Consider the following 14,132-nt stretch of genomic DNA (forward strand, 5'->3'; position numbering starts at 1 on the left):
GTGCGCGGCGGCGGAGGTGCAGCGGCAGGGGCGAGGCCGGGCGGAGGCCCCGCGGGAGCCGGACTCCGGAGCAGGGCTCCATTGTTGTTGGAGCTGAGGGAAGGGGGAGCAAAACAGCTTTAGAAACCCGTGAAGCCTCGCCTTGGAGCCTTTCCAGGCGGGTCCGCGGAGAGGCGGTAATGGCCGCGCCGTGGGATCAGGGAGCCAGGCTGTGCCGCGGAGAAGCTTGGCTGCATGATGTGATGTGTTTTTTTTTAGAGCGCCTCGCGTCCCAGCAGAGCCAGCCGAGCATCCTACTCAGGTGATGAGGAACCCTCCCGGCACCCAGCGCAGATCGCTGCTGCCGCTGGACGCCTCCATTGTTTGACCATAACAAGGGCCGGATTCTCACCCAGGTAAACTGGATGGCAGCGCCGTCGAGCTCCCTCTCACCTCCCACATCCAAAGGAACCTCCTCTCCTCTTTCAGGACTTTACTCCAGTTTTCTCCCTGTGCCCTGCTTCTGATTAACTCAACATATCCACCTCCCAGACATTTCCCCATCTGGCTTAATCTTCCCGCATCTCTCTGCCAAGTCACCTCTCATTTCCCTCAAAACTCAGCTCCTTTGTGAAACCTTCCTTGCCGAACTCTAACAACTAAATCTCTCTAGGAGGAGCCTGTTCCGGACTTTTCTAGTTGATAGTTGATTGGTTGTCTTATTGCAACAAAGGAGACTAGATGTTTTTTTAAAATTCTGAGCTATTGTTTTTTTTTTTAAAGGAACGTTTTGTGATAGTTTGTTGTTTTATAAGGATCAAACTGTTTTTGTTTCTATATTTTGTCCTTTTTTGGGGGGGAGGGGCCCTACTTCCTTGATAGATGCACAGCTTTTTAGAACAGAAAAATGACCTTCTTGTTCAATCCACAGGTTAATTTAAATTTTAAAATTTAGTTTTAAATTAGCAAAGTAAAGCATTTTCTTTGTAAAAATTAAAACATCACAGAGATGGGCTAAAGTCTTTGACTACAAACCTCTGTCCGCAGAGATAACAACTATTATGTTTGGTGTGTATCCTTCTAGATCTTTAAAAATGTTTTTACGATTTAAAAAATGTGTGTACTTGTATTATTTTTGACTGTTTTAACAAGTACAAGTGTACCCTAGCTTTCAGTTTTAGCATATGATGCATTCACTCATTTTGCAGAACTGCTGCATCATGTTCCGTAGTTTGAGTACACCATAGTTTATTTAGCCATTTCCTGGGTTGATGGCAATTGATGTTTTAACTTTATACTTAAACAGCTTTTTTGGTTGTCGTTCTCTAGTGAAATGAAATTTTAGTGAAGGGAGCACAAATCTACACTAATTACATAGCCTGAGCTTTTATGATGGACGTTCTCTTTGGTTCAGAAATTTACATGTGGGAGCCTCCACCCCTACCCCCGTTGTAATTGTGACTCTGCTACTTTCAAGTCCTGTGACCTTGGGGAGGACATTTAATTACTCTAAGCCTCAGTTTTCTTTTCTACAAATGGTTATAATACCTGCTCTATCTCTTCCACCAAGTTCAGTCATATGATGTACGTGGAAGTCTTTGTAGAGTGTAAAGTGGTATATAATGTTGATTTTATTGGCCTTTGTGATCTGAAGGAATTTTTAATTTGCAATATAATTTATATTTTCTTTTTTGATCAGATATGTGTATTACAGAATACTACAGATAGCCAACTTTGAATGCTGTTTAATTTCTGATTTTGCTATATTTTTACCAAGTACTGTTAATACATTAGATTTTGCAAAGCACATTTTTCATAGTGCTTTACATACCTTAAAAAATAAGGCGTAAAAATTAGTTGCCTGTGAATAAAGTATCAGAAACTTGAATACTATATAAAAGTCTCATAATATGTAAACAGAACTTACTTCCTAGCGATGTAAATTTGTGTATGTGTTTTTCTGAAGCAGCAGCAGATTCAGGTTAGTTTTTATGTCCTTTGAGTAAAATGGATTCTTAACGGAGTTTGCAGGCAGTATCAGAGTTTTAACAGTAAATATTTATTGAATAATGTGATAGGTATCGTTTTAAGATGTAAGAGATACCATTAGGGGCTTCGTAGGTGTTTTTCTTTCATTCAGATATGCATGAATGTTTGTAGTGAGTGTGGCCAGCAAAATCATCTTGACCCTGTTCTCTTGTAATTGATCTACGGGGGGAGAGGAGATCAGAAACTAAACACAGTCACGCAGCTGCATGTAAAATCATAGACTGGTATCTGCTATGAAAGTGAAGTAGCATTGGCTATGAGAGAGTATAAAAAGGGGACCAAATTTTAGATTGCAGCAAGAGGGCCCAGGAAAGACTTTTTTGCAAAAATAAGATTTGAGCTGAGATCTGAAGGGTGAGTAGGCGTCAGTGTAGATTGAGATGGGGGATAATTTTCCAGGGGAACAGCCTGTAGGAAGGCCCAGAACGGGGGAAGCTTTGCCCATTCCGGGAACTGAAGGAATGACGTGTGGATAGATTACGGTGGGTGAGGGGCAAGTGTGTCTAGGCAGGGGCCAGATCGTGTAGGGTCTTGTAGGGCAGGTTAAGGATGTTTTATTTCACCCCGAGTGAAATGGGAAACCATTACAAGGGTTGGGTTTTAAGTAGGGGAGTGACATAATCAGATTTGCATGTTTAAACAACCACTCCAGCAGCTGCGTGCAGAATGTAGGGGTGGAGAATCGAAGTGGGGGAGACCAGGTAGGCCATTTCAGAGGCCTTTCTAGAAGAGAGGTGGTCTTTCCCTTCCAGTTCACGTTGACTTCAAAGTACCAGCTAAACTAAGTCAAGATAGGTTATTTGATTTTAAAAATAAATAATTCTTTATTTCTAAAAAGTAGGCATAAAAATGCACTTTTTTATGCGAAAGGCACACATATGTTAAACTAATAATTCATACTATGCATAACAGAAAAGTATCAGAGTCAAATTAAAATTTGGGATATTTAACATGTTTTTGGTAAGTTTTGTCAAAGCAGGAATACATGAAATAAGACTGAGGTGAGGCTTTAAAATGCAAAGAAGGGAAATATTTGTAGATGCTATTGGCTTAAAAAAATGAGAATAACAGAAAAAACATTAGACAAAAAAATTGAGAAAGTGAGTGGGTGCACAATGTGTATATAAAATTCATAGCTTTCTGAATACTAAAAATAACCTGGAAAAACAGCCAAAACAGCAGGCTCTGAGCACAGTGCAGCAGAAAACAAGAAACAGGTAAGCGCAGCCTCATCGAGACGAGTGCGGTCTGCCTGGAGGAGACCAGAAAATATCCTGAAAGATAAGACAGAATGTCTTAAACAGAAGGACAGGCCGTATTCCTGGATGTGATGTTTAAACGTTATAGAAATGCCCTTTTTGGGGTGAACTGAACAGAACAGTGAGTAACGAGGTGGGACAAACCCTATCTGATTGTTTAAACATACTGTAGAATCATGTTTGTTCTGTACAGGTCACTGGAACCTATTCAGCACCCCAGAGATAAACTGTATATGGGAATGTAGTAAATGACAAACCATCATGAATGCCCTTCAAATCAGGAAGAAGATATGGAAGTAAATATTAAACATCTGGAAAAAGGAGTTATGCACGCTGAGGTGGACAGAGCACAGGCTTTGCAGTCAGATAGACTTGAACTGGATTATTTTAAGTGAGGAAAATAATACCCACCGTGCAGCTGTTGTGAGAGAGAGAGTTACCGGTCTTCGCACCTATGGGGCACTCAAATTTGTTGCTAGTTAAAGTCAGTGTATTAGACTATATACCCATTTAAAACTTCTTTAAGAAGAAAGAGAAAACAAAACCCTAGGATCAAAAACTAAACCACATAGTAGAACAACATTTATGACAAATATAAGTGAAGAGTTAATATTTTCAACATGCAAAGAACTCATACAAATCTATGAGGAAAATCATGAAAATCCACACGTGGTTGCAGGATGTGGATAGTTCACTGGATAGAAATATAATTTGTCCAACAGTTGGAAAGATGTGTAATCTCACTCATAATCAAATAATTGGTAATTACTCCTATAGAAAAGTAAAATTCTATTCTCAGTAGCAACAAAACCAGAACACATTTAAGAGTAAAACACAAATGTACAAGAGCTTTATGAAAAAAGTGAAAAACTTTACCTGAAGAATTTAAAAGCTAGCCTAAATAAATGGGCAGACATTACATGTTTCTGGAAGGGACGGCATCTTTGTAAAGATTGCAATACTCTACAAATTAAACTGTAACTTCAGTGTTATTCCAGTTAAAATCCCAGTGAGACTTATTTTTGGACACTTGATAAATTGCTTCTAAAATTTGTCCAGAGGACTAAATGTGCTAGAGTGGCCAAGAAATTTTTCAAGCGGAAAAATAGTGATGAACGATTTGCTATGCCAGATATCAAAACATACTGTAATGGTACAGTAATGTAAATGGTGAGCACAAGAATAGACAAGTTGGTACATGGACAAGTAGAATCCAGTAACAGACCCATATATGTATATATCGGAATTTATTATATAATAAAGTTGGTATTTTGAAACGGTTGGGCAATGGTTGTCTGATGCATTGTATAGGGAAAAATGACTATTTGGAAAGAAAGATTCTACTTCCCCATATTCAAAAATGACTTTTATTTGAATTAAAGAGCTAACTCAAAGACAAAAACACCTATAAAAGTACTAGAAGAAAATACAAGAGAATTTATTATGTTGGAGGATGTATTATGTTGGGAAAGATGTTTTGGGGTAGACCATTTAGGTAAGACCAAGGCCCCAAATCATAAAAGGATGATAAGTTGGAACATCATCAAAGCTGATATTTCTGTGCGACAGAAGAACATCACAAGGTGACAGACTGGGGAAAAAGTTTTGGTAACATGTATAACAAAGGATACTAGAATTGACACAATTAAGAAATGAATGGAGGAGATGAATAGTTCTGAGAGAAATGAAAATATCAAAGCAATGACGGGAAATTCAACCTCACTTGTGATTAGGGGAATGGAAATTAAAACAGTTTTTTTTTTTTGAGGGGGTGGCTCTCCAGCTAAAATTTAAAAGCTGCCCAAGGATGTAGAGAAAAAGGTACCTCATATATTCTTGGGAACATAAAATTGATTCAGCCTTTCCAGATGACAGTTTGCTCAAACCTGTCAAAATTTTAAGAACACCCATATGCTTTTATCTAGCAGATACAGTTCAAGGAATTGATGATATTCTAATAAGAAGATACAAGTTAGTTTGAATGAAGTCTGTTGCAGCATCACTTAGAATGAGGAAAAGCTGAAGATGAACACAAAATTTGGTGCCTGTACACTATGGAATGTTATGTAGCTTTTTAAAAGAAAGGTAGATTTGTATGTATTGACATAGCCTGGATAGATGTCTAGAATATATTTTTGAGCAGGTTTAATTCCATTTTTTTGTAAGATACAAAACAAAATTGTGTGGTTGTGTGTGTGTGTGTGTGTGTGTTCTGAATAAAAATAGAGACAGATCTAGAAAGATATGTGACTACTTTTGAGGGAAAGAGAATAGGGGAGACTGAATTTTTATTTCTGGGACTGATTTTATATTTATTTCACAATGTTTTGGATTGTTGCAGGTTTTTTTTACAGTGATCATTTACTTTGTAATGAAGATTTTACCATTTCTCACTTAATAAAGGCCTAAATTTAGGCTAAAAAATTTTAAGACCTATGACTTACGAGGATGTAGCAAAAATGTCACACTGTTACATTACGTTAGACATATGTATCAAGAGCCTTAAAAGTAATATTCCTTGATGTAGCAACCACCTAGGAGCCATCAAAGGAATATTTTTAAATACAGAGAGGCTTTACATACAAAAGATACGTATCGTGGAATTATTTTTAAGGGTGCATTTCCTATAATTTTAAGGGTTAAGTTATGGTACATCCACTGGATAATATATTACTGGCCGTTAAAATATTTATGAAGAAAATGTATTAAAGTGCTTATGACAATGTTGAAGGAAAATCAGGATGCAAAATTGCATACGTGATATGATTAAAACTTAGTTAAACAGAAGTCGCAACAACCCTCCACAAAAACCTATGATGGAAAAATGTCTAGAAGAAATTAAATGAAAATCTTAAAAGTTGTGGATTTTGGGTAGTAGGATGTTGGATGATTTTTAAATTTTTACTTTTTTTATTTTCCAGGATTATATGTTATTACATCTATAATTTGTTATTTCATTTATTTTGGAACATTTACTTTTAAAAAGTACATCATGGGCTTCTCTGGTGGTGCAGTGGTTGAGAGTCCGCCTGCTGATGCAGGGGACACGGGTTCATGCCCCAGTCCGGGAAGATCCCACATGCCGCAGAGCGGCTAAGCCCGTGAGCCATGGCCGCTGAGCCTGCGCGTCCGGAGCCTGTGCTCCGCAACAGGAAAGGCCACAATGGTGAGAGGCCCGTGTACCACACACACACAAAAAGTACATCATATCTAGAACATGTGTTAGCTGCATGGTTAATAGATATGTGCCCTTTAAAAAAATAGATCTGTCTTATATATTAAAGTGTCCTCTAAAATGTTCTCTAAAAACTAATATCTAAACATTTTTTGAGTGATACATTTGGAGTAAGTTTGAATGAATTTTGTCGCTTCCAACTTTTGGAGGAAAATTGCTTCTTAGCAATATGCAGAATATAAATAGTTCTCATTTCTTGTAACTGTAGAATAAATGCAGAAACTTAAAACATGGGCCGTGGAATTTCCTAGTTTGACTCTTGTTAACTCTTTGTGTTCCTAGCACACAGATCCAGTCACAGAGCAAGTTGCATTTAACTGAGTCAGGATGAGTAGGACTTAGCCAGCTGGACCAAGGGCAGAAGCATTGAGAGCCTGATGATTATGCGGGGCCTGCAAGTGACTCGGCAGCGTGGAGCTCAGGGTACCTCGGGGTATGCAGTGTAGGTGAGGCTGGAGGGGTTATCCCAAAGGTATGTGCGTTTGTTCCCTTGCCAGGGGCTAACTGTGGACCTGCAGTAGGTTCTGGGGACGTGGAGTGGCACGTGGCTTAGTGGAGGACCAAGCCGAGGAAGTGTGATAGTGGAGATAACGTTGCGGACATGGAAGGGCCCTGGGGGCACATAAGAAGGTATCCTACATAATCCAGATTTGAGGGTAGGGGTGCAAGTCAGGGGAGGCTTTCTAGAGAAGGTGAGCTCCGAAGGTAAATGGCGGGAACAGCAAGTGTGAGGGCCCAGAGTTCAAAGGAGCGTTGCGGGGTGGGGGTGCGGGGAGTGGTTGAGGCCTAGAAGCAGACAAAACCTGGCGAGTCTGAAGAAGTTTGGTTTGACTGGAGCTAGAATTGGAGTGAGCAGCTGTGAGAGGTGAACCAGGAGAGGTAAATAGTAGCTAACACCGATCAGAGTTTAGAAGCCTGGGACTTCCCTGGCGGTCCAGTGGTTAAGACTCTGTGCTCCCAGTTCTGGGGGCTACGGGTTCGATCCCTGATTGGGGAACTAAGATCCAGCATGCTGCATGGCCAAAGACAAAGAAACAAAAAAAACATATATGCCATATGAATATATTTGGAAATTACACGAGAATTAATGGAACCCATTGAAAAACTTTAAGCGGGGTAATAAACAATCCATTTTGCATTTTAGGAAGATTACATTACAGTGGATAATGGATTAGAGGAAGGCAAGCCTGGAGGCCTTGTAGTGTTCCAGGGGAAGATGGTGGCCTAAATGACAGCTGAATGTAGGTGAGGTGGGTGGATAAATTCAGGAGGAATTGAGGAGATAGAGTGACAGATCTTTGTGAGCGGGAGGAGGGTTGATGGTAACCAGGTTTCTGACTTAGGCAATTGAGAGACTAGTGGACCCATTTACTATAGTTGAGAACAGAGTTGGCTTTGGTGAAGAGATGACAGATTGAGTTTGGACGTGCAGAGTGTATTGTAGGACATGTAGGGTCTTCCTGAGAGAATTTGCAAAGAATGACTTTATGCACATACATGCCTTGTTATATGAATGAATGAGTGCTGTGCATCTGTCTAGCTTAGACTGGGCTGTTGATGACTTTTGTATGGAATTAAGACTGCATGACCCTGACTTTGGGTCAGACTGTGATTGCCTTTGGGGCTAGACTCTAACTCTTTCAGCAGGTGGTGGTCCTATAGTCAGTCATCCTGTTGTCGGTGCTGCTGAATAATTGGAGTGATTTCTGTGGATGTTTCCAAACTGGTGGTTGCACACAGAGGTGGGCCAGGACATAGGCAAGGGGGTGCCCTAGGTCTGCATCCGTCCGCAGGTGCCCACCTGGCCATTAGAAGTTGTCCTAGTCCATTTGGGCTGCTGTGACAAAATACCGTAGACTGGGTGGCTACAACAACAAGTATTTATTTTTCACAGTCTGGAGGCTGGGAAGTCCAAGATCAAGGTGCCAGTAAATTGAGTGTCTGATGAGGTCCTGCTTCCTGGTTCATAGATGCCATCTTCTCGCTGTGTCCTCACGTGGCAGAGGGGTGAGGGAGTTCTCTGGGGTCTCTTTTATAAAGACACTCGTCCCATCGTGAGGACTCCACCCACATGACCTAATCACCTCCTGAAGGCCCCACCTCCTAACACCGTCACACTGGAGTTAGGGGACACAAACATTCAGGCTGTAGCAGAAGTATAGATAGAGGTTGGAGAATCATTCACAGTGTCCTCACCACACAGCTGGCATGGAAACCGTGGATGGGTGAGATTGTGTAGACCAGAGTGAGGAGGAGCCCAGAACAGGGCTGGGGCATATGACCCATCAAGGAGAAGGTAGGGGAGACCTTTAAGTTCTCAGAAGAAGTCATTAGAGACGAGGAGGATGTCTTACAGAACATTTGGTTAAAAGAAAGAAAATGCATGTGAAATGGCTTAAGTGAAGGGGGATTTCTCAGGAGGCTACCACAGCATCCAAGGCTGTTTCTTGGCTGAGACCCAGTGGTGGCTGGAACGTCGATAGGAATCAGTGCAGCTGCTCTCTCTGCCTTTGTCCCTCCCGAGTCACTGTCCCTGCCAGTTCACTTTATAGACCCAGACTTTCCACCTCCCAAGTCTAAACTCTCAGGGAAGAGCATCTGATTGGTTCAGCCCAGCTGATTGGGTTCACTGTTGCAGGGCCTACAGGGACAGATTCGCCAGGCGGTGAGTGCAGAGGAGGGGCTCAGGAGAGGGCGGGTCCTGGCAGCTGAGGAGGAAGTTCCCAGAACTGGCAGGGGCAGTAGTTGTAAATGTTCACAGATGTGATAAAGGGATAAGGAGTGAAACTAGATTGGGCAAATCAAAGTGTTTAGCCTACGTTTAAAGAATTACCACAGCTAATCCAAATTGGGAGAACTGCAAGACGGATAGCCAGTGGCTATGGTAGATACTCACGTGGACAGAAGTTGGAAGAAGGGAGATTTCCAAAAAAATGAAGTTTAACTTCGGTGTTGTATCAGAAGAATTCAAAGTCTGATTTTAAAAAGCAGTCATTTGTGTTGCTTTTCTACAGCTTTATTCTAACTCTAGAATATGCATCGTCTCTTGTGTTACCTGATAAAAGAAATTCAGTAAGCTATTCTAGAGCTCATTTATTTTTCATAAACTGCAAGTTCATAAAATAATCATAGCTTATTTCCACATCTTATTTTGCAGTGCCTTCCACAGTATTGTGACAGCCAGAGCAAACGCTTTTCCCAAAGAGGTTAGGTAAATGATAAAACAATTCATTTGCCTCTTAGGTAAATGATAAAACAATTCATAAAAATAATCTGAACCCCTTTCCTTCAGAGTAAACCCCATTATGTCCCTCTGGCTTTCAAAATTATTTTTAGATGTGCATGTCAAACGTGTAGGATTAAGCTTGATAGGATTTAAGAATATTTCAATGATTCAAAATACTTGGCATTGGCCAGCAAACATGTCAGGTTTTTAGTTAACCAATATGCAGTAACATTGCTTTATCTCTATATTGTGGTAGGATTAGGACCTTGTGATAAGCCCCCAGACTCACAATTAGGATCAGGGAACCTGCAGAAAGCAGGTTGTACAAATCTTCATGCTGCTTAGCAACGAGTTAGAGGTAGTAATCCACTGTGAAATTCGTTTCAGGTTCTAATGCTGTCGTGTAAATGGCCCTGAAGATTTCTGAGCAAGTGTTTGAGCGCCCTCTGCAGGCGTTCTGCATGGTTAAAACACAACTCCTACAAAGGGTGCTCTTCACAGCCCGAGTTGAGAACGCGTGGACTGGATGGCTGACCTGTGGGGCTGTAGGTGGGGAGCAGCGAGAGCCGAGGGGGAACCCACGGGAGAACTGGTGCTTCGGGGGGAACGGGAGTCTCCAGCAGGCTGAGAATAAGACTGTATGCAGTGAGAATGGAGTTCAGAAGGGAGTGTCCTGAGAGGTGAAGAACGCGCCGGGGGTACTTCAGTGGCGTAGTGACGGGTGGAGGAGTAAATGGGAAGTGACGCTATGGAAGTCGAGAAAATAAGTCTTGAAGAAGCCTGGGTGGGCAAATGGAGAGAGAACATGGAAGCCAGAGAAGACATAGGACTGAATACGGGTTTTCCTTAAGACGGAGGAGGCTTTGCGTTGGTTTAAATGCTGAGAGGAGAAAATAAGCAGAAGAAAGATGTGTGGGGTGGGGAGGGGGAGAGAGTTGGATTTAAAGCTCCCAGCCTGGGAGACTTGTTGGGGGAAGATGTTGCCTTTTATAGGGACTTGATATGGTGAATTAGAGATTTTCAGTTCATTGTGGGATGATAGGGAAATATTCCTGTTATGAGAGAATGTGGAATTGTCATCGTGGAAATGGTTCTCATTCAAGCCAAGCAGGTGGTTGAGCTAAAAAAAATGGAGTCAGGATGTACCTGTAGCGGACACTTGTGTTTAGAAAGAGGGGATAAAATAAATGGTCAGGGCCTTCAGCAAGCCCTCAGGAGAGGTGAGAAAGTGCAGGGAACTGGGGACGGAGGAGGCGTGTGTAAATGAGAGTCAACGAGTGAAACAGGATCGAGGGTCTGGTCTTGAGCTCTGCTGAGGAGGGGAATGGTTTTGTTTGTTCGGTTTGTTTTGTTCTGTTTTGTTTGGCTGCACCACACAGCTTGCAGGATCTTAGTTCCCTGACAAAGGATTGGACCCCGAGCCCTGGGCAGTGAAAGCCCAGAGTGTCCTAACCACTGGACTGCCAGGGAACTCCCAGGGAACAGTTATGCAGAAGAGGTGTCATGGGGATGGGGTATAGAAGGGGGAGTGGGTGTATGGGGGGCAGGACCGGGAAGTGTAGAGGTCTTCGGGGAAGGCCAGCAGAGAAGGTGGGGAGAGGGCAGTGGTCGTAGCTGGAACAGACAGTGAGCTTCTCTGTGCTCACCCAGTGAGAGCCCTAATCAGCAGTGACTGTGGAAAGAGAATTATATTTGCCTTTCTGCTTTTACAGGTGTAAGATTTAAATCTTGTATAACTTCTGAACTACCTCCTATTTTTCTCAGATTAAGAATCTGGCCAAATGGGAGAGAATGTTTGGATCTGTTCCTGATATTTGTAGGGACTCTTGCAGAAGGAGAGAGTAAATGTGACCAATTTTTGATTTATTATTCTGACAAATGTCCTTCAAACATACAGGACCATTTGTAGCCTAAATAACATGTTTTCCCTTCTTTTTGGTAAAACTAATAGGATGGCTAGTAGAAACTGTTTGGCTTCATTTTCGTTAAATATTACATTAAGAGAAAATAACAGACTCCTAATTCAGGAGTACCAAAATTACAGTATGTGTAAATCTGGGAGGTGAGGGTCGATTTCTGACTTCAGACTGCTCAGTTTTGAGTGGTAGGCATAATATTTAAGTGTAAACTTCTGCAAATGGCAGGGTGGGCAGGTTCCAGCTTACACCCAAGCATGTCTCCTTCTGCAGGACTGGTTTGCAGTCCTTAGAAGGCCTCAGCACTCTTATCTTCAGCGGCCTTTACCGTGTCACATATCAAACGTATTAAAAAAATGTACCCACATCCCATGTGAAATTAGCTTATACAGAACTGTGAGTTAAGCTTCATTAGACTAGTTGTAGACATTAAACATTTATTAACTTTGATTTTATGATTTTCTTTTCATATTTTACATCCAGTAAATATTTTTTTTCAGGTCTCAAACATTTTCATAGGCCATTGAGATGCTCATAAGCCCTAGGGCCTGTGCCGAAGGAGCCTAGGGGATGAGACACCCCTGTTCTGTTGGGATGTCTAGGCACGTCTGGCTGGGGTGGACTTGCCAGGAATCTGTTGGAGGTACCGAGCTGCCTCCTGGGAAAACTGCATCCTCGTGGGAGCTGAAGTAACTTTTAGTTAGCGATTTTCTGTTGCAAGGAGCAGAGGTCCATTCTATTTTAGGAAACGGGATATGGCGTAAGGATGCACCTGGGCCAGAAAACTGTCGTTAACTAAGGCAGCTCAGAGACAAGCAGTCCTTCCTATCGACAGTGGGGTCTCAAGGCGGCTGTCTTTCCCTTGTGTCTTTTTCCTCTTGCTGCCATCTGTTTTTTTCTTTTTTCCTACCCCATCTATCTTTTCTCTACCTTCCTTAGAGATTCTTCTTCCCCATGACTTTGCTTTGCTGTGATTGCTCACGACTGCTCCAGTTCCTTTGTACATAGTAACCTTTCAGCTTCATCTCTCCTGGCTAATCACCTCATTTTCAATATTGCTTAGATTCCTGAGAGAGAGATTGGGAATAGAACTTCTTGCAGCTTTTACTGTTATTCCAGGCCACAGCAGAGGTCACTGTTAAGCTCATGGGTCAGGTGTCTGCACTTAGCCTAAGACGCTGTGGTGAGGTGAGATGGAGCCGGTATATGGTCTGCAGCAGCTGGGCCTGTCCTTAAAGCTGAGGCCGTTCCCATTTGTAGGATTTGCAGGCACCATGATTGGCATGTGTAATTCAGCAAGGAAGAAAAAACCTGGCCCCCTCTCAAAACCATTTGAAATTCCTGTCCTTTAAAGTATATCCTATTAACAACCTTCATTCTGAGTCAACCCTTTGTTCCCTAGAAACTAAAATCCCTAAATATATTGAAAGCATTTTCCTTTTTCCTTTTCCTCCCCATTTGATTCAGTCTCAGATGTTGCCGGGTCACTCAGGGCAGTCTGTAGGACTCCATTTCTCATGTTAGTGGGCTCTGCTGAAATGATAGAGCTGCTTCACATGGGTGTTCGCAGAGTTGTCTAACTCCAACTTCGTATTATTTGCATGTTTCCTTCCCCCCAGATTTCTGGGGAGCTATAGAGACACGTATAGTAACTTAGCACCTTCCCTGGACTCCCCAAGTTTAGGAGAAAGCTGCATCCGAATGTTAACATGGCAGCCGTTTGATCCCTGACTCCCTTAATGTGTCATCACTTCCCAAGGAAAAGTGATGTTCCCCGAACTTTAAAATAGATCTTGGAATCTATATCCAAACTACTCTTAGCAGTTTTAGAACATAGCAGAGAGGGGAGGAAGTAGGTGGAATAAATAAAATAATGATAATGATAGCTGATCTTCGTTGAGCCCTTAACAGTTTCTAGGCACTTGTTTTAAATAGTCATGCGTTAATTTATTTAACCCTTAAACTACCTTATAATGTTACCTTTCAAGGTCGTGTGCCTTTTATTATCTCCATTAACCCCTCTCTTAACCTCTTAGCTGAAGGTTGCACAGCTAGCGTGTGGTAAAACCAGGGTGTGAACTCGTTCACCCTGCCTCTCGTCTCTGCTCCTTCAGCAGCCCCTCACCTGGAAAATAAGTGAGAAAAACAGTATTGATTTTAGACTCTCTAGGGTTCCAGCCAATCCGAGTCAGTTACTCAGTATCCAGTGTGAACCTAAAACTCAGTTTGGATAAAGTTCCTATCAAGAAGCTACTTATGATACTAGAATTCCTATATCTTGAAGGGAAGTTGTGCAGGCTTGCCTGGAATTTCCTTCCTAGAGTTTCTCAGGCTTTCTCATCCTCTGGCCCTACAGGCCTTGAATTCCATATTTTTATATAAATCCTAAATATAAGTGGGTCTACCTATCTTCTGAGCTGGGACCCCACATTTACAATAGTCAGTTCTTCGAAAAACTCTGTGATCCT

At 41.9% G+C, this 14,132-nt stretch overlaps 2 protein-coding genes across 4 annotated transcripts in view; both read left to right on the top strand.

The window, feature by feature from the left end:
• Positions 1-305: 305 nt before the first annotated feature.
• ZNF664 (zinc finger protein 664) overlaps positions 306-14,132 on the top strand; it is a 32,790-nt gene continuing 18,963 nt past the window's right edge. For 2 of the 3 annotated variants that reach the window (XM_067015139.1, XM_067015138.1), the window contains exon 1: positions 306-395. The gene's annotated coding sequence lies outside the window, so the exon portion shown is untranslated. The remainder of the gene's footprint in view (positions 396-14,132) is intronic. The other variant, XM_067015141.1, reaches the window with a different exon arrangement.
• The window catches only part of RFLNA (refilin A), a 228,940-nt gene continuing 215,119 nt past the window's right edge, over positions 312-14,132 (top strand). Inside the window, exon 1 of the mRNA XM_067015142.1 lies at positions 312-395. The gene's annotated coding sequence lies outside the window, so the exon portion shown is untranslated. The remainder of the gene's footprint in view (positions 396-14,132) is intronic.

The sequence above is a fragment of the Kogia breviceps genome, chromosome 15 (assembly GCF_026419965.1).
Source record: "Kogia breviceps isolate mKogBre1 chromosome 15, mKogBre1 haplotype 1, whole genome shotgun sequence".
NCBI classification, from domain to species: Eukaryota; Metazoa; Chordata; class Mammalia; order Artiodactyla; family Physeteridae; genus Kogia; species Kogia breviceps.